Source organism: Podarcis liolepis (assembly GCF_965112155.1).
Source record: "Podarcis liolepis genome assembly, chromosome: Z".
Classification (NCBI taxonomy): domain Eukaryota; kingdom Metazoa; phylum Chordata; class Lepidosauria; order Squamata; family Lacertidae; genus Podarcis; species Podarcis liolepis.
Window position 1 is genome coordinate 19,664,735 of NC_139570.1, and position 21,463 is coordinate 19,686,197.

General features: G+C 41.9%; 2 pseudogenes across 2 annotated transcripts in view; one reads left to right on the forward strand and one right to left on the reverse strand.

Moving 5' to 3' along the window:
• The window catches only part of LOC310698058 (putative G-protein coupled receptor 34), a 197,003-nt pseudogene that overhangs the window by 96,181 nt on the left and 79,359 nt on the right, over positions 1 to 21,463 (forward strand). The window lies entirely within an intron of this gene.
• LOC310698086 (DNA-binding protein inhibitor ID-3-A-like) lies at positions 4,967 to 19,579 on the reverse strand (annotated as a pseudogene). Its single transcript has 2 exons — positions 19,472 to 19,579; positions 4,967 to 5,484 (listed from the first exon to the last, which is right to left on the reverse strand). The product of its transcript is annotated as a DNA-binding protein inhibitor ID-3-A-like (transcript).

Below are 21,463 nucleotides of genomic sequence, written 5' to 3' on the forward strand. Positions count from 1 at the left end.
CTTTTCAAAAGCATTGCAGGAGATCTTGGGGTCCCTACCTGGCCCCGATAACGAAGGTGGTTCCTGATAGGTTAGTGGCAGAGTTTCCTCTCCTCTTTTGAGCAAAGTTCGGATGCCCGTTCTGCAGCTTTTAAAGAGAGTAGGGAAGTCTCGGCTGCGGGAGGATCTTGCCCCTTCTTTGCCCCTTCCTCTAACACGATCTGCAGGTCATAGATCTAGTCGATAACGTGCTGGAAGATTTCCACTTGGCTGACTTTCGTGCCTTGCGGGATCCTCAGCACCAGCTCGCGCAGCTTGGAGTAGCAGTCATTCATGTTGTAAAGGAGGTTCTTGAGCTCCTCCTGAGCCGGGCTGTGGTTTTTTTGTTTTGGGAAGACTCATCACATTTTATTGAAGGCCTGTGCAGCAGGAGTCACTGGCCAAGGGGCTTCGTTCTGTTGTTCGTTCCCTGGGTGATGGTGAGGCTCTGATCAGAGAGGCAGCACACAGCTTGCTTCCTAGCAGATCCTGACTGATATGAGTGGGGCTGATTCCTTTCATGGCCATGTATATATTTTAAAAACAGAAATGCTACCTTTGCAATAGCAAATATTTTCACTGATCATAAAGTTGAGCGGTAGTTTTCCTCCTCTTCCTCTTCCTTTTTAATTTTTTTAAATTGGGTTTTACAGTCATACAATGTTAAAATCAGCATAATCATCTTAAACATAAGAAGAGAAAAGGATGAAATGGTGTTTTGATGTTGCTTATATTAGTGTGTATTTTCTATGTTAAAGTTAAATATTTGTATGGGGAAAAGGTATAGGTGTTTTTGGTAAGGTATTGGCAAGGGATTGTATTGGGGTGCAGAAAATGAGAAAGGACACTTGTGTTGAGGGGTTTGGGAATACCTGGCTGCGAGTAACACAGGTGCATCCTCCGCAAATTTGGAGTGTGTGCAGTAACTGAAAGGTTCATTAAGGGCAGGGTGTGAACTGTGTGGCTGTTAACAGTCTTTACCTGATTTGTCACATTGTGTTAAACACAATGAGCTTCACAAAAAACAGAACATGGAATCTAGAAGCATCCTAAGTTATATGCTAGCACTTGATTGTAGTACTCTGACTCAACAAAAGAAATAGAAATCCAACATAGTCATCACAATTAATTTACTAGTCTCTTCAAGACTGTATTTTCTTTCCAGTGTTTTGGTCCCCTGCTATATATGTAGAAATACACTTTGGGTAATTAAATTTACAGAAAGCCAAAGCCAAATAAAAATTAGTTATGCTGGGGGAAAATCGGGGGCTTATAAAAAATAAGATTTTCTACATAGCTTCCCCACTGCTATCGTCTCCACCAGTTTGCCCCAGATTTGGAGGGGGTATTAACATTCCAATTTCTCCTCCCATCTTTCTTCCTCTTCCCCCCCTTTTGAGAAAAGGTCTTGGTCATCTGAAAAATTTACTTGCAAGACAGAAGTCACTGGCCTGTCCTTTTAGCTTCCGCTGTCCGTTTGTGTTCTGAGGTGTGCATCCTCAGAAAAGGTTGAGTGCTTTAAGTGAGACAAAAGTTCTTTGATGGCAGGATGTGAATTGTGGAGCAGATTATACATTTTAGATAGATATTTTCCTTTAGGCTGGATTAGAGTTCCCTTTAGTTTTGATATTTCTCCAGCAAACCCTATTTTCCTTGTCTTTCATTCAGTTGGAAGTATTGGAGCCAGCCTGTCAAATATATATGGATGTCAATGTCCTTTCCTCTTAATTTATTAATTTCCGCCCCTAATAACATTTTATATGTTGTCCAATTTCCCTTCATGTTTTTCTTCCTCAAGCCAAAGCTTTCGATGGGTGAAATGCACCAAGGGCTTGTAGGTTCTAGGAGATATTTATATTTCATCCATGGATTATATAAGGTCTGAGTTGTGTGGCTGCATCTTCTGGTCAGGTGTTGGCAAGGGATTGAATCGTGATGCAGAAAAGGAGAAAGGACCCTTGTGTTGAGGGGTTTGGGAATACCCGGCTGCGAGTAACACAGGTGCATCCTCCGCAAATTTGGAGTGTGTGCAGTAACTGAAAAGTTCATTAAAGGCTGGGTGTGAACTGTGTGGCTGTACCACCTGAAGGCATGTTGGGAAAGGAATTCATATTGGTGTAGGAAAGGCTGAAGCATACATATTGCTGATGTATGTAAACAAACTGTGGAGAAACCTGCAATTTTTTATTTCAAAGGAAAGATAGTACTTGAGCAGCAGCTATGAAAAGGAAAGCAGAATCTGTGGGAAATCCTGTAATTCTATTTACATAGTATAGAGGAAGGGGGTGGGATGGTGGGGGGCTGCGGAAATCACCCTTCTGCAAATGGCACCGATGATGAAGCCGGGAACTCGGCCTGCTTTTCTCCAGGTCTCATTAGGAGGAGGAGGAGGAGGAGGAAGGGACGAGCAGCCAGCTCTTTGCTGCTTTCCAAGCAGAGCACCCTTTCTGGCTATTAGGATCCCCTCCTCTTTTTTGTTAATTGATCCCTAAATGAACCTTCCTAATGACTCTGCCTGATGTAGCACTGCCTTTCACTACTCTTCTCTTCTCTTCTCTTCTCTTCTCTTCTCTTCTCTTCTCTTCTCTTCTCTTGCAGAGAGAATGAAAAATCCATTTTTTTTCCTTTCAAAATCATTTTTTTTTTACAAACATCAAATTCAAAATACATATTCATTTTCTAACATAAGCCTATTACATAGATTACCTAAATTAAAATATATCTAAATAATCTAGGCTTCCATTTGTTGTATGTAAATACAACACAATTAACAAATTATATTATAAATGGTATTATAGATTCCCATATACCCCCACTCCCCTTCACCCATGTGTGAACCCAATATTTTACTTCTTCCATCTTGTTGTGTTGTTATAATTTAATAATTATTCAATTGATTCTATTATTTTCTTGCTTACCCCTGCATGTTTTACACATTATCTATTAATATTTGAATTCCGGGACCATATTTTTTCATTTATTCCTTCACTCCATCCCACTCTCTAATTATTCTCTGATTTGAGTGGCCTCTTATAATTGCTGTCAATTTTGCCGTTTCTACAAACTCGTCGATTTTGTTTTGCCATTCTAATACTGATGGAATTTTCACTCCCTTCAGTTTTTTTGCAATCAATATTCTGGCAGCTGTTGTTGTGTAAAGGAATAGATTTTTTTTGTCTTTGGGGATGTCATTAGATATTTGGCCGAAAGCTTTCATGAGGTGATCTACAGCAGGGTTGGGCAGGATAATAGCCCAAAATCTTTTACAAAGGAAATGGGGCTGCTGCAGTTGGAAAGATGCCTTACTTGGTCATGTGGCACAAATGATTGGAGCCCCATGGTATTAAAGTTTAAGACACGCCTGCAAGGAGCACTCTGAAGGTTCTGCCATTTGGGAGCAATCAAACTGCAGACTCTTTTAGCTTTCTCTGTCCCTGTGTGTTCTGAGGTGTGCATCCTCAGAAAAGGTTGAGCGCTTTAAGTGAGACAAAAGTTCTTTGATGGCAGGGTGTGAATTGTGGAGCAGATTATACATTTTAGATAGATATTTTCCTTTAGGCTGGATTAGAGTTCCCTTTAGTTTTGATATTTCTGCAGGAAACCCTATTTTCCTTGTCTTTCATTCAGTTGGAAGTATTGGAGCCAGCCTGTCAAATATATATGGATGTCAATGTCCTTTCCTCTTAATTTAATTATTTCCCCCTCTAATAACATTTTATATGTTGCCCAATTTCCCTTCATGTTTTTCTTCCTCAAGCCAAAGGCTTCGATGGGTGAAATGCACCAAGGGCTTGTAGGTTCTAGGAGATATTTATATTTCATCCATGGATTATATAAGGTCTGAGTTGTGTAGCTGCATCTTCTGGTAAGGTGTTGGCAAGGGATTGAATCGTGATGCAGAAAAGGAGAAAGGACCCTTGTGTTGAGGGGTTTGGGAATACCCGGCTGCGAGTAACACAGGTGCATCCTCCGCAAATTTGGAGTGTGTGCAGTAACTGAAAAGTTCATTAAAGGCTGGGTGTGAACTGTGTGGCTGTACCACCTGAAGGCATGTTTGGAAAGGAATCCATATTGGTGTAGGAAAGGCTGAAGCATACATATTGCTGATGTATGTAAACAAACTGTGGAGAAACCTGCAATTTTTTATTTCAAAGGAAAGATAGTACTTGAGCAGCAGCTATGAAAAGGAAAGCAGAATCTGTGGGAAATCCTGTAATTCTATTTACATACTATATAGGAAGGGGGATCTGCGGAAACCACCCTTCTGCAAATGGCACCGATGACGAAGCCGGGAACTCGGCCTGCTTTTCTCCAGGTCTCATTAGCAGCAGCAGAAGACGAAGAAGAAGGAGGAGGAGGAGCAGGAAGGGACAGGGCAGCCAGCTCTTTGCTGCTTTCCAAGCAGAGCACCCTTTCTGGCTGTTAGGATCCCCTCCTCTTTTTTGTGAATTAATCCCTGAATGCACCTCCCTAATGACTGCGCCAGATGTAGCACTGCCTTTCTCTTCTCTTCTCTTCTCTTCTCTTCTCTTCTCTTCTCTTCTCTTGCAGAGAGAATGAAAAATCCATTTTTTTTCTTTCAAAATCATTTTTTTTTACAAACAACAAATTCAAAATACATATTCATTTTCTAATATAAGCCTATTACATAGATTACCTAAATTAAAATATATCTAAATAATCTAGGCTTCCATTTGTTGTATGTAAATACAACACAATTAACAAATTATATTATAAATGATATTCTAGATTCCCATATACCCCCACTCCCCTTCACCCATGTGTGATCCCAATATTTTACTTCTTCCATCTTGTTGTGTTGTTATAATTTAATAATTATTCAATTGATTCTATTATTTTCTTGCTTACCCCTGCATGTTTTACACATTCTCTATTAACATTTGAATTCCGGGACCATATTTTTTCATTTATTCCTTCACTCCAGAAAGTTGGCAGAAAGTTGTTTCTGGAAGACCAGTCAAGACATCAGCAACTGGCTGGCCAGACCCATGTTCTACAGTTTATCTGGAAGAGAAAGATGGTGGTCTCTTCATTACTGGATGCACGGGGTTAAAACATCTGATCCTTTCCACTATTCAGGTCTTTACTCTCTCTCTCTTCTATTTCCTGTCTCACTGGAGAGAACCAACTGCCAGGATCCCACACTTGCAGTCTGTTTTAAGAGGTTAGTGGCAGAGATTCCTCTCCTCTTTTGAGCAAAGTTCGGATGCCCGCTCTGCAGCTTTTAAAGAGAGTAGGGAAGTCTCGGCTGCGGGAGGATCTTGCCCCTTCTTTGCCCCTTCCTCTAACACGATCTGCAGGTCATAGATCTAGTCGATAACGTGCTGCAAGATTTCCACTTGGCTGACTTTCGTGCCTTGCGGGATCCTCGGCACCAGTTCGCGCAGCTTGGAATAGCAGTCATTCATGTTGTAAAGGAGGTTCTTGAGCTCCTCCTGAGCCGGGCTGTGGTTTTTTTGTTTTGGGAAGACTCATCACATTTTATTGAAGGCCTTTGCAGCAGGAGTCACTGGCCAAGGGGCTTCATTCTGTTGTTCGTTCCCTGGGTGATGGTGAGGCTCTGATCAGAGAGGCAGCACACAGCTTGCTTCCTAGCAGATCCTGACTGATATGAGTGGGGCTGATTCCTTTCATGGCCATGTATATATTTTAAAAACAGAAATGCTACCTTTGCAATAGCAAATATTTTCACTGATCATAAAGTTGAGCGGTAGTTTTCCTCCTCTTCCTCTTCCTTTTTAATTTTTTTAAATTGGGTTTTACAGTCATACAATGTTAAAATCAGCATAATCATCTTAAACATAAGAAGAGAAAAGGATGAAATAAGATCCAGTTCTCCCCCCACCCAAAGACCCCTCAACTTCCCCAGGTGTCCCATTCCCTTTCCTCCTCCTCCTCTTACACCACCACCTCCCACCAATATCTTCCTGAGGTGAATTTTGCATGGCCCAGCACGTAGAGCATGCTGTCGAAGCTCCCAGGGTTGTCCAGTGCGTCCTGCCTTTCTTCTTCTTCTCAAACTCTTCAGGTTATAACAAGAAAAGGGTGTTCTGTTACTGGCTCCAGAGTGACACTCACTTTGTTCAGTGCCTGCATTGGTAGCCCTTTGCATTTCTCCATGGTATCCTTCAGAAATGATTTTTTCTGAGTGTAAATTATGAGTCTCTCTTCCATGCCTGGAGAGAGTCCCAGCAGTGTCCGCCTTCTTTTCAACTCCTGAAACCTGGTCACCATAGTCCCGATGCCCTTCAGGAACTCAATAGCGGGCAGGTGGCACTTCTTCTCCATTTCTGTGCGTCTCACACCGAGACCGGCGATATCCTCCGAGAGCTTGGCAATATTTATTTCCTTTGTCTTCTTCATCTCCTTCTCCAGATCCTCCAGCTCGGTCAGCCAAAAGCGATGCAGCTCCTCCAGGAAGTTGCGCATCTGCTCAAAAGCACCCAGGATCTTGTTCTCCTCCTCCTCTAGCTCCGCCAGATATGCCTGGCTCTTTCTTCTTCAGCCAGTTTCAATTTCTCCTCCATTTTGCCTTGCTAGCCAGTCCCATTTCCTTGGCTCTTTGTAGTGAAATTCCTCAGTGTGACCAAGATGTGTTCATCCACATCTGTCATACGTTCCACTCGGCTGTCTGTGCTCTACACTAAATCCGTCTTCTTCGTTAAAAATTGTTTATTTGTTTGGAAACCTGTTATGATGCCCTGCAGTATGCAAATAGATAAAATCAAATGTTTCCCCTTCCGTCTTCTCCATCTTCGCCTCTCCTGCCAGGCGTGGCCATTCATATTTGTCGCATGTCCCTTGCTGCTAACATGGCCCTGGGCTTCCCGCAGCTGATGGTGACAGTCATTTGCAAACAAACATCAAATTCAAAATCCATACTCATTTTCTAACACAAGCCTATTACATAGATTACCTAAATTAAAATATATCTAATTGCACTAGGCTTCCCTTTGCTGCATGTAAATACAATGCAATCAACAGATTATATTATAAATGATATTATTGGTTCCCATATACCCCATACTTCACCCCAAAAAAGGTTGTTAAAAAACTATATTCCAAAATATACATACAAGCTGCATATATGTAAAGTTGTTGTTTTTTTGTTGCCCTTATTTCTGAGCAAACGACAGATCAGTCCACATTTGTCACAAGCTGTTGCAATGTTGGAAGTGTGCGATTTGAGTAAGAAATCTCCTGACCAGTAAATTAGCATGAAGAATCTGAGTGTTCAGAGCTTTAAAAATAATAATAAGTGTGAGGGATGCAGTCTGCTTGGAGAAAAGGAATGAGAAAGTACATGAAGATTGCGGAAAAACTTGGAATGTGTCATTCTGCAAAGTACTAATATTGCCGTAGTAAAACAAGCCAAGCTAAGAAGAGTCACTCAGGATATTCAGGATTGAACCACACACCATTGGTGGGACATCTTTTCAGGATAGAGCTCTACCATGACCAACATTTTAAATTTGGCTTGGCACCCTGTGATTATACTGGATTTTGGTGTTTTGATGTTGCTTATATTAGTGTGTATTTTCTATGTTAAAGTTAAACATTTGTATGGGGAAAAGGTATAGGTTTCTTTCCTCAGAGAGGGAAGGAGGAACAGATTAGCTAAGCATGGAAGAGGTAACCGTGTTGGACCAAGGGTGGAGTTTATGGGCAATCTATCCGGAAGACATTTGTATTTCGAGGAGTTAGTGGTCTGACATGGTTACCCTTCCTGCCTTCTCTTCCTTCTCCCTCTCGATCTCCTGAGCCGTGAATCAGGAGATCTTTAATGCGGGATGTTTTTAGATATGCTGTAAGCCCCCCCAGAGTCCCTTGGGAAAGCCAGCCAAATGGGTGGGGTATAAAGATGATGATGATGATGATAATTTATTTATACATATAGCTGATGTGCATACAGAAACTGTGCAAAGACTTGCAATGTTTATATTTTAAAAGGTGAATACTACAATCACAGTTGCAAACCCTTTCTTTTTGCATGGTGCCTAGTCACTGATCTAAGTGACAGCGGACTTCTGTATAGGAGCTACTGCTGGATCACACTCGGTTGATTGCATTCACTGTGCCATCAACCCAATAGTTTTTTTAAAAAAAGATCCCCCCAATGTTGGGTGGAATTTAGTTCACAAGAATGGTCAATTTCAATCTGGTGATTTTCATAAGGGGAATAGTGAAGAGAGAAATGAGAGCCGGTTTCAGCCTTGTCAGCTCATTGAACAAGGCACCTACATAGGTGAACAGCCACATTCACACCACAAACGGCAGTGATTTCACTAAAAACAATTTTAAAAGGAGCCCTAAGATATGGCCATGGCTGTTGGAAAAGTTACGAGTCACTGCACATTGTTTTTGTCATTGTCTTTTGTTAGCCATCTGTTATCAGGCCATCGGCTACAGGGTCATACAATGAAAATATTTTTCTATGCTCCTATACTGGGACAAAAAAAGAGAGGCCCTAGCGGTTTTTTAAACAAACTAAACAGCTAATATTATCGTCCCTTGGTAAAACCAAGTCACCCCATGATTTCTTAGACTAAAAAAGCACTAGAAAGCAACATTTGTAAGGGCAGTACAGAATTGACCAAGTGTGAAGCTTGGAGCACTTACAACTGGCGCACACAAAATGTAAGCCACAAAGAGCAACGTGAAGGTCTTTCCATGCGATGGCTACCTTTGTGCCGCAAGGTATAATGTGCATATTGGTTGGCATTCCAAACCATTCTTCTCCATGGCACGGCAAAGCCTGAGAAAGGCTTGCAGTATCACCAAGATGGCTGGGCAGCCAAGTTAAAAAAACAACCACCACCAAGCCAGAAGCACCCCGTGTATGGCAGTAATGTGTGCCAGCTCTCACGATCCCATTTCTCAGAAGCAGTCATTTGATGAATACAGTGCAAAGTCTCTGAGGTTTATGAGGCTCTTGCTGATCCGCTGCCTAGGCTTTAAGTTGCACCTCACTGGGCGGCAGCCTATGTCGTTTTCTGCCGCATTGCCCCTCCTAGACAGCCTGGAAACCATGTGATTCAGCTTGGACCGGACGACAGAGTAGTGGAATTCCCCATCCTCGTTCAGATTGCAGAAATAGTCTGTCCTGTGGTTGGCAGCATAGTCTATGGACCTCAGGGATGTCAGCGAGCCCGTAGAGCTTGCCCAGGAGCAGTGGGAAGACAGTGAAGAAAGTGACCGAGCGCTAGATGAAGTTGAAGTGGCCTTCCTAGAAATGGGAGATACTTCTTTAGATAGCAGCCTCTGACTGTATAACTTAGTTAAGGGCACATGACTTGTGGGGTTGAGGTTTGCACTTCACCCTGGGGTTGTAGCTTGGACGTTTGCTGAGGGGTCAAGAGGTGAGGAATTTGAGTCTGGTCCTTCCACAGGTTGGGAAGAAGGAGGTGGGAGGCTGTCCCCAATCTGAGAACAGGACAGCGCTTCCTTCTCTTCCCTCCTTCTTCACCGCCCCCTTATAACATGCATTTCCCTCCACAGCCTTTCCCAGTCATTTTGATATTTCTCCAGGAAACCCCATTTTTCTTGTCTTTCATTCATTTGGAAGTATTGGAGCTAGTCTGCCAAATATATATGGATTTCAAAGTTCTTAATTTATTAATTTTCATTAGATTCTGCAAATCATTAGATTCTGCAAATAGCAGGAGCATGAAGAATTTATTTTCTCCGTTTCCGTTTCCAGCAATCTATAAATAAGGACATTCAATGAACCACCTCAAGAAGTCATTCAAATAAGTTTGCAGGCTTTCTCTTGTTACTGTTTTTCTTTTTTAAAAAAATAATAATATCACAGAGCCCAAGAGAGAGTCTCAAGGAGGAAGTATCTCTTTGCTTCAGTTTCACGTTGACTCCTTAGTTGTTTGGTTCACACAAGTGCTTGTTCCAACGGCGGCTGCTTCGCACTGCAGATCTGGAAGACGGGATTTTGCTGTGCAACGCTTTCGTGGAAATGTCACTTACTGGCAACATTCACTGGGCACTGAGAGAGATAAAAAGCTGCAATCCAGTGACCACCTGGATGGTACACGGGGGGGGGGGGACCCTGCTCATGGACCTGCACTGGATCCCACCATGCAGGGGAGAGGGAGAAAAAGGACAGAGCCATAGCACTCTGACTGGGGATCCTTGCCCAGGGAAAATGAGATGCCCAAACTGCACCCACATCCAACGTCTGGGCTGACATTCACCAAGTACATCTTTCTGCATGCAAGCAGCCTTGGATCCTGGCCTGTAGCTTTTCCGGCTAGTCCTTTATTTAGATATGGTGTGTGACTATGGGTTTTTTTGGGGGTGGGTGGGGGCGAGGGTGTTCCTCTTTTCCTTTTCCTTTGTGAAGTACAAAAAAACACACAACATTTAACCATTTCCCCCCTACGTACATGTTGAAGGGGGGCAAGACTCCTTCAGCAGGGAGAGCTTTAGTTTATTTATAATTAGTTACTGACCTCCCTCGTAGAACCTGCTGCCAGTCTCTTCTGCATCGTGCTTGGCCACAAGAATCCAATGTATTCCAAACAGATTTAAATCGTGATCTCCGGGAGAAGACGAAGAAGAAAAAGAAATCTTTCCGTGCTGTTTATTCCCCCCCCCCACACCCCACCATTAATTAAATAATAATAATTTAATCCTCCCTCAATTCTTTTTTTTTATATAAAAAAAGTTAAAAGAAGTTTCTGATTAAATAATTCTGAGAAGAAAAGGTTTGATGCAGCCGCGTCTGGAAGGGTCAGAGCGAAGATGCTGGTGCGGGAGGTCGGCTGGTCCCGGTGGCTGATAGAGGCTCTGCTCCCTTTCTGCTGCTAAGCACGAAGTCCGTGGGGAGGCTCTCCAGAAGGCACTTGACCTGTTCCTGCCCTAGCTTGATCCTGTTGGCCAGCTCGCGCTGTTCCAGATTTCATCTTCACGAAATGCTGGTAGTCTCGGAGCTGCTCCCCCGAGAGGTAATTGCGTAGGATGTCCAAGACCACGTGCTTTCGCCGGTCCAGTTTCTCCTTCAGCTCGCGGGCGTCTTCGTGCTGGCCAGCCAGCATCTTCCGCTTCTCGTTCAGAGAGCTCCATTCTTGGTTATCCACATCCTCACTGTTCCATGTCCCGCTCCGCTACCTATGGCGTGTGTCTCTTGCAGCTGATGGTGGCTGTAATTTGCTTCCCCATAACAACAACCCAACGGGAGATGTTGGTCCCCTCAATATTGGGAGGATTGAGCCCCCATGGCCAGGATTCAACCCAGAGGGGAATGCATTTTATTATTTGTGTTTTCCAATAATTCTTGTAGCTTCCCCACCGCTATTGTCTCCACCAGTTTGCCCCAGATTTGGAGGGGAGAGGGTAATTTATTATATAAATAATTTGCTTTCAGGCTGCACTTCAAATGTGCAAAAGCATACACTCTGACAGCACCAGAAAAAAAAGGTTAACAGTCTTTACCTGATTTGTCACATTGTGTTAAACACAATGAGCTTCACAAAAAACAGAACATGGAATCTAGAAGCATCCTAAGTTATATGCTAGCACTTGATTGTAGTACTCTGACTCAACAAAAGAAATAGAAATCCAACATAGTCATCACAATTAATTTCCTAGTTTCTTCAAGACTGTATTTTCTTTCCAGTGTTTTGGTCTCCTGCTATATATGTAGAAATACACTTTGGGTAATTAAATTTACAGAAAGCCAAAGACAGATTAAAATTAGTTATGCTGGGGGGAAATCGGGGGCTTATAAAAAATAAGATTTTCTACATAGCTTCCCCACTGCTATTGTCTCCACCAGTTTGCCCCAGATTTGGAGGGGGGTATTAACATTCCAGTTTCTCCTCCATCTTTCTTCCTCTTCCCCCCCCTTTTGAGAAAAGGTCTGGGTCATCTGAAAAATTTACTTGCAAGACAGAAGTCACTGGCCTGTCCTTTTAGCTTCCGCTGTCCGTATGTGTTCTGAGGTGTGCATCCTCAGAAAAGGTTGAGTGCTTTAAGTGAGACAAAAGTTCTTTGATGGCAGGGTGTGAATTGTGGAGGAGATTATACATTGAATGGTTTTGTGCCATAGGCTGTATTTAGAAGGGTTGATTATTGTTTTGGTGTACCTGATTATTCTGTTAGGGCTTCTGTCCCCCTCGCAATGTTTCTTTCACACTACATTACCTGTTGTTTCATGGAACTGTGTTTTTTCCATCTTTTACAAAGGAAATGGGGCTGCTGCAGTTGGAAAGATGCCTTGCTTGGTCATATGGCACAAATGGTTGGCGCCCCATGGTATTAAAGTTTAAGACACGCCTGCAAGGAGCACTCTAAATGTTCTGCCGTTTGGGAGCAATCAAACTGCAGAATCTTTTAGCTTCCTCTGTCCCTATGTGTTCTGAGGTGTGCATCCTCAGAAAAGGTTGAGTGTTTTAAGTGAGACAAAAGTTCTTTGATGGCAGAGTGTGAATTGTGGAGCAGATTATACATTTATATATATGGATGTCAAAGTCCTTTCCTCTTAATTTATTAATTTCCCCCCAATAACATTTTATATGTTGCCCAATTTCCCTTCATGTTTTTCTTTCTCAAGCCAAAGGCTTCGATGGGTGAAATGCACCAAGGGCTTGTAGGTTCTAGGAGATATTTATATTTCATCCATGGATTATATAAGGTCTGAGTTGTGTGGCTGCATCTTCTGGTAAGGTGTTGGCAAGGGATTGAATCGTGATGCAGAAAAGGAGAAAGGACCCTTGTGTTGAGGGGTTTGGGAATACCCGGCTGCGAGTAACACAGGTGCATCCTCCGCAAATTTGGAGTGTGTGCAGTAACTGAAAAGTTCATTAAGGGCAGGGTCGGAACTGTGTGGCTGTACCACCTGAAGGCATGTTTGCAAGGGAATCCATCTTGATATAGAAGAGGGCTGAAGCATTCACATAGCTGATATCTGTACAGAAACTGTGGGAAATCCTGCAATTCTATTTACCTAGCATAGAGGAAGGGGGGTGGGATGGGGGGGGCTGCAGAAAACACCCCTCGGCAAATGGCCACGTGGACCAGCAGGGCAGGAAGAATGTGGTGAATGTGGCGCCATGGCAGCCATGACGAAGCCGAGAAGTCGGCCCACCTTGCTGCAGGCCTCCATTTGCAGGAGAAGGAGGAGGAGGAAAGGATGGAGCAGCCAGCTCTTTGCTGCTTTCCAAGCAGAGCACCCTTTCTGGCTGTTAGGATCTCCTCCTCTTCTTTGTGAATTAATCCCTGAATGCACCTCCCTAATGACTGCGCCAGATGTAGCACAGCCTTTCACTTCTCTTCTCTTGCAGAGAGAATGAAAAAGCCAGATAAATGTGCTTGGGATTCTTCAAGTCCAGAATCTGGCTCTTGTGGATCACTTGCTGGCAGATTCCAGTGGCTGCAAATGGTTTCTTTTTCTTTTTTCTTTCAAAGCCATTTTTTTTTTTTACAAAGATCAAATTCAAAATCCATATTCATTTTCTAACTTAAACCTATTACATCGATTACCTAAATTAAAATATATCTAAATACTCTAGGCTTCCATTTGTCGTATGTAAATACAACACAATTAACAAATTATAGTATAAATAATAGTATAGGCTCCAATATACCCCCACTCCCCGTCACCCATGTGTGATCTCAATATTTTACTTCCATCTTTTTGTGTTGTTATAATTTAATAATTATTCAGTTGATTCTATTATTTTCTTGCTACCCTTGCATGTTTTACACATTCTCTATTAATATTTCAATTCCGGAACCATATTTTTTCATGTATTTCTTTACTCCATTCCACTCTCTAATTATTCTCTGATTTGGGTGGCCTGTAATAATTGCCGTCAATTTTGCCATTTCTGCAAACTCGCCGAGTTTGTTTTGCCATTTTGATAGTGATGGGATATTCTCCCCCTTCCTGATTTTTTTTTTTTTTGCAATCAATATTCTGGCAGCTGTTGTTGTGTAAAGGAGTAGATCTTTCTTGTCTTTGGGGATGTCATTAGATATTTAGCCGAAAGCTTTCATGAGGTGATCTACAGCAGGGTTGGGCAGGATAATAGCCCGAAATCTTTTACAAAGAACTTGTTTTGCCATGGAACTGTGTTTTCTCCATCTTTTACAAAGGAAATGGGGCTGCTGCAGTTGGAAAGATGCCTTACTTGGTCATATGGCACAAATGGTTGGAGCCCCATGGTATTAAAGTTTAAGACACGCCTGCAAGGAGCACTCTGAATTTTCTGCCATTTGGAGGCAATCAAGCTGCAAAAAGTTTTAGCTTTTTCTATCTCTATGTTTTCTAAATGCACAGTGCAGAAACATGTATATTAAGCACAATGAATAGCAGATGAATTGCGAGGTTAGCAGCAGCAGCGCTTCATTTCACAGCTCATTAAATAAGCACGGTGTTTTTTTCTTCCTTCTTCCCCCACCCTCGAAGGCAGCCTTTGTATAAGAAGACCACCAGAAACAATCCTCTATTAATCCCGCTCTGCTGGCTTCTTTCTTCTCAATCAAGGACATGGAAGTCTCAGCTCCCGCGGAAAGGGGAGACGAGGCGGCAAACCGCTGAGCGGGCATGGCAGCACTGCAGCCCGCTAAGCTGTCGCGCGCGGGGCTCCCTCCACGCGCTGAATGAAACTCTCCCATGACCGAGCTGCTGCTTCTGCCACAGCTAGGGCCGCTGGCTGCGGCGGTGGCGCCGAGCTCCGTCCTTCCCACTGCCTCGCCAACGTGGAGGGGGAGTCGAGGGAAAGATGTGACGGCGATCTGGCGGCGACATCTGTCACCCCATTGATCACCAGGGTTGATTCGGCTGATCTGGCTGGCTAGGCGGGTGTCCCCTTCCTCCCTCACTGCTCCATGTGCGTCCCTCCCGAAGCCTCGCTCTCGGTGGAAGAGGAGGACCATCCCAGATCGAAGGAGTCAAGGGTATACGATAGCTGCGCACCCCTGCTAGAACCTTCAAACAAGCTCAAGGTACAACTACCTTAAATAAACCAATACTTCAAGATATGAAAGAAACCCATTGTTTCTGTATACAATGCTAATGTTACCATGAAAAAAACTTTTTATTTATGTTTTGTTTATTGGTGTAGAAACATTGTATGAAGCCCTGCAGCATGCAAATGATCTACAGATGGATACATTGAATGTTTCCCATTCTTCTCCCTCATCCACGACCAGCGGGCCATTTCCCTTGCCAGTCCCACTTCTCTGTGAAGTTATATATCTTGATGAGACCGAGATGTGTCCTTCCACATCTGTCACATGTCCCGCTCGGCTCCCTATGGCGTGTGTCTCTTGCAGCTGAAGGTGGCTGTCATTTGCTTCCCCATGACAACAACCCAACGGGGGATGTTGGCCCCCTCAATATTGGATGGATTGAACCTCCATGGCCAGGATTCAACCCAGATGGGAATGCATTTTATTATCTGTGTTTTCCAATAATTCTTTTATGTTTTTTTAAAAAAACATTTTATTTTCAATGCAAAATCATTGTATAAACTAGCATTTTTAAGATCAAAAGCTTTAAAAAAAAGTATTGAAAGTACCCTTATAAAAAGAGTACTAACATAATTTAAATAAACCCGTTTCAGCATTTTAGTTGATTAGGTTAATATTTCTATACTGTAGCTAAACCTACTAAATAACTTATACCATGAGATGAAAAATAATTTTACAGTTTCACATTTAAAGTTGTTTTCTTTAGAGTGCAGCATAGTACAACTTTCAAAATAAATATATCTTTAAATAGCATTACAATTAAGGCACAATATAACCCACTTAGCATTAACCCTAGAAGAACACTGCAATCTCAACAAGCAGTCTCATGAGAGACCTATGCTTTTGTAAGAAAAATTACAAATATTAAATCCAAAATAATACTGTATAAACAAGAAAGAAAAACAAAACATACAAAAAAGAAAGAAAAACAAAGTAAAAAACAAGACAAAAAAGCATACATCTACTAATAAAACCATATCATCCTTCTAATCTAATGAATACATACATCTACACATATTGACTTCCTTCCTTTGTTCTAAGATCTCAAAATTTTTACTCTTACTGTATTGTTGTGTCTAATGTAGATTACTTCCATCTTTGTACTTTAACCCTGTAAAGCATCATTCATTACATACCGATAAACTTACTCCAGAACAGTGTTTTTTCATATACTCTTTAGCACATCCCCATTCTTTTAATAATTTCTGGTCTGATTGTCCCCTTATGAATGCTGTGTGTCTTGCCAGATTTATATATTCACAAAATTTGATTTGCCATTCTTTCATTGATGGAATTTTTCTCCCTTTCCGGTTTTTTGCTATAAGCATCCTGGCAGCTGTCATTGCATAAAGGAATACTTTCCTTTGATTGTCGGGAATATCGTTTGTGATTATACCTAAAAGGAATGCCTCCGGTCTTATACTGAAAGATATTTTAAACATCTTTTTGATTTCTTCCTAAATTTCATTCCAGAATTGTTTAATAGGTCAGCATTCCCACCACATGTGAAAGATTGTTCCTATTTCTTTTTTGCATCTCCAGCAGGTATTTGATTTTAATTTGTAAATTTTAGCCAATCTTACCAGAGTTAAGTACCATTGGTACACCATTTTCATGAAATTTTCTCTCATTGTATAACATGCCGTAAATTTATTATCACATTGCCATAATTTCTCCCATTGGTCCAGCCGAATTACGTATCCTATATCACATGCCCATTTAGTCATAACTTGTTTTACTTCTTCATCCTTTAACTCCAAATCTAATAATAAATTATACATTTTGGATATATTCTTTTTTGAGTTTTGTAATAATACTTTTTGTAATTTCATTCTTCTTTTTCAAATCCTATTTTTTATCCTGATTGAACATTTGGGCATTTTCGTGATATTGTAACCATGTGGTGCAGTATTGGGTCACCTCTTTGTATGGTCTTAGTTTTAATTGGCCCTGTTCCTCTTTAAGGAGCGCCTGGTATGTTGCCATTCTTCCGATCGTATTTTTCTTTTTAACTGATATTACTTCTAACGGTGAGACCCACCATGGTGTTTTCGGTTCTAACAGCCTTCTATGTCTCACCCAGACCTTATATAATGAATTTCTAATTACATGACTTAGACATTATTTATGTACCACCACTTTGTTGTAAATTAGATAGACATGCCAATCATATCTGTTGTTCCATCTCTCCAAGTCTAAAATGTCACTATTATCTAACTTAATCCAGTCTCTGATCCAACTAAAGCATGACACATCATAATATATTCTCAGGCCTTCCACATCTGTCGCATTTCCCGCTCGGCTACCTATGGTGTGTGTCTTGCAGCTGATGGTGGCTGTCATTTGCTTCCCCATGACAACAACCCAAAGGGAGATGTTGGCCTTCTCAATATTGGGTGGATTGAGCCTCCATGGCCAGGATTCAACCTACATGGGAATGCATTTAATTATCTGTGTTTTCCAATAATATTTGTAGCTTCCCCACCGCTATCGTCTCCACCAGTTTGACCCAGATTTTTTTGGGGGGGGGGGTTAACATTCCAATTTCTCCTCCAGCTTTGCCTTGCTGGCCAGTCCCATTTCCTTGGCACTGTGTGGTCAAGATTCTCCATGTGACCTAGATGTGTTCATCCAAATCTGTTGCATGCCCGACTCGGCTGCCTGTGCCCTGAGCCAAATTAATTGTTTGGTCCCATAGGCTGGCTTAAGATGTGGTTTAAAAAACTGAGGATTTTGCTCTAGTTTGCTCTGGTTAGAGTTGCCAATCATTCTGGTTGCTTCTTCTTGGTTAAAAGTTGTTTATTTGTTTGGAAACCTGTTATGGTGAGAGGAATAAATATAATAAAGGAGGAATAAATCATACTTGGTGTAGAAAAGCCCAGAAACTGTGCAAACCCCTGTAATTCTATATTAGGAAAATAGTACCATTAAAGTAGCAAATATTTCCACTGACTCTAAACTTAGTTAACAACACATGGCCTGAGGGGTTGAGGTTTGCGCTTCATCCTGGGGTTTTAATTTAGACCTTTGCCACTGCATTTCTGAAGGGAAGGTGGGGGGGGGGGAGGGAGAGAAGCAGGGAAATAAAGGGTTGTATATAATAGTATTTGATATTTCTCCAGCAAACCCAAAACCAGCAGCAGAAGCAGGAAAGGACGGAGCAGCCAGCTCTTTGCTGCTTTCCAAGCAGAGCACCCTTTCTGGCTGTTAGGATCCCTTCCTCTTTTTTGTTGTTAAATCCCTGAATGCACCTCCCTAATGACTGCGCCAGATGCAGCACTGCCTTTCACTTCTCTCCTCTTGCAGAGAGAATGAAAAATCCAGATAAATGTGCTTGGGATTCTTCAAGTCCAGAATCTGGCTCTTGTGGATCACTGGCTGGCTGATTCCAGTGGCTGCAAATGGTGTCATTGTACCTCCTGAAGGAGGCATTCCTGGCTGAGAGGAATGCAAATGCACCCTCAGCAAATGTGGAGTGGTTGAAGTAACTGAAAAGTTCAGTGCTGGCAGGGTTTGAGTTGTGTGGCTGCCGGTATCAGATGGGGTGTTTGCGAGGGATTCAGTCTGCTTGGAGAAAAGGAATGAGAAAGTACATGAAAAATGCGGAAAAACTTGGAATGTGTCATAATGCAAAGTACTAATATTGCCGTAGCAAAACAAGCCAAGCTAAGAAGAGTCACTCAGGATATTCAGGATTGAATCACACACCATTGGTGGGACAGCTTTTCAGGATAGAGCCTTACCACGACCTACATTTTAAATTTGGCTTGGCACCCTGTGATAATACTCGTTTTTTGGTATTTTGATGTTGCTTATATTAGTGTGTATATTATATGTTAAAGTTAAACATTTGTATGGGGAAAAGGTATAGGTATTTTTCCTCAGAGAGGGAAGGAGGAACAGATTAGCTAAGCATGGAAGAGGTAACCTTGTTGGACCAAGGGTGGAATTTATGGGCAATCTACCTGGAAGACATTTGTATTTCGAGGAGTTAGTGGTCTGACATGGTTACCCTTCCTGCCTTCTCTTCCTTCTCACTCTCTATCTCCTGAGCCGTGTATCAGGAGATTTTTAATGCTGGATGTTTTTAGATATGCTGTAAGCCCCCCAGAGTCCCTTGGGAAAGCCAGCTAAATGGGTGGGGTATAAAGATGTTGATGTTGATGATGATTTCTTTATTACATATAGCTGATGTGCATACAGAAACTGTGCTAAAACATGCAATGTTTAAATTTTAGAAAGATGATCACTACAATCACAGTTGCAAAATTTGTAAGGGCAGTACAAAATTGACCAAGTGTGAAGGCTGGAGCACTTACAAGTGACACAGGCAAAATGTAAGCCACAAAGAGCAACGTGAAGGTGTTTCCATGCGATGGCTACCTTTGTGCCGCAAGGTATAATGTGCATATTTTTTGGCAGGAGTCATTGGCCGAGGGGCTTCGTTCTGTTGTTCGTTCCCTGGGTGATGGTGAGGCTCTGATCAGAGAGGCAGCACACAGCTTGCTTCCTAGCAGATCCTGACTGATCTGACGGGGCTGATTCCTTTCATGGCCATGAAGGAGGAGAAACCAGCAGGGATTTGCAGAAGGGCGAGATTTCTTCCTTAAGGCGGGAGAGGCAAGCAAGCAACTTCGAGAGAGAGAGATCAATACTGCCCCTTGCTTGCCAGCCTGGTTGATTCTCTATTGTGTGCACGCACAAAATGCTTTTCTTTGCAAAAAAGCCCCATGTATATATTTAAAAAACAGAAATGCTACCTTTGCAGTAGCAAGTATTTTGACTGATCATAAAGTTGAGCGGTAGTATTCCTCCTCTGCCTCTTCTTCTTTAAATTTTTTTAATTGGGTTTTACAGTTATACAATGTTAAAATCAGCATAATCATCTTAAACATAAGAAGAGAAAAGGATGAAATAAAATCCAGTTCTCCCCCCCACCCAAAGACTCCCCTCAACTTCCCCTTCTGGTTCTTTAAGTATTTACTAATTCTGCTTACATTATTCTACCTCAATTTCAAAGTCTTCTAACTAAATGCTCTTATATTATCCTTTTTATACAATATTATTCAATTTCCATTGTATACCTGGTTGTTTCCCCCTCTTCCTCTTCTTTTTTTTAAAGGGTTTTTTTATTTTTCATTTTTCAAAGAACAAACTCTTCCATGGCTGCAGTTTAGGATTCAAAATAACATCAACCATCGTGCTCTGAACCTCTCCCCAGCTTGCCGCCTTTACAAGACTTCAACTTCTTCCCCCAGGTCACCCATTGTAAAGACTCTCCTTTCAAACTCTGCTTTGTTTTCTGAACCAACTCAGAACTGCAGAAAGGGCCTCACGCAACAGTTCTAACACACCACACACAGATTAAATTCTAACATTTACTGGATACTTTCCCCAACATAGGAATCCTCCCTGGGGACGACCCTGCACCCACTCGACTGCTTGGCCAGGCAAAAGCTCCATTCCCCTCAGCTGGGCCATCGGCTCTGAACTTGACTTGAGGGGTTGAGGTTTGCGCTTCACCCCTGGGTTTAACCTGGGACTTTTGCCAGTGCATTTCTGAGATTCTGGTTCACAAGAATGGTCAATTTCAGGGACAGGCACACAAAAGGGTTGCGAAACACGAATATGATGCAGCCTTTCTGGCTGTTAGGATCCCCTCTTCTTTTTTGTGAATTTATCCCTGAATGAACCTCTCTAATGCTTGTGCCTGATGAAGCGCTGCATCTTTCTTCTCTCCTTTTGCAGACAGAATGAAAATTCAAATGTTTTTCTTTTTCTTGGTTTTTTTGGATGTGAAAAATATCTTTATTTTCAAGTCCTACTGAATGAAGAACTGTCCCAGGAATGGCTTATCCCACCCTCTGCTGGATGGTCCCTGGGAGGCGGACCAAGGCAATGCAAGCCACCACAATCACAACACTCAACACGGTGAATGAGAGCGGCAGGAAGAAGCTCTTTAAATTCTTTTTTGTTCTTTTTTCTGAGAGTGCACAAGGTTCTTGTCTTAATTACAAAAAAATCAAATTACAATATAATGCAGAGGCTTTTTACACACAGAATATTAGAATGGTTTTCTACCAGAAGGTAAAGAAAAAGTGTTCTTTTTTACTTTCTTTATTAATAAACCACTTATTCGTTTTAAAGCTATTGTTATACAAAGTTGCAGGACATACACAATTTTCCTTCGATAGGGTTTGCTCTTTCCCCTGCCCCCCATTTCTTATCTTTTCTTTTTTTTGCTAAGAGCAAATACTAGATTTCTCTCTCCACCTTTTAAGGCAAGTTAAATGCGACCCTGCAAATTTAAATTACTTCTTTATATCTCCAGCATAGTATAATCTCAGTCCAGGAGTTAACAATCCTGACACAGCAAAACTCACAGTATCAGCAGCACACATTGTCTTACTTCCAACCTTGTTGTCAGCGTGTGTTC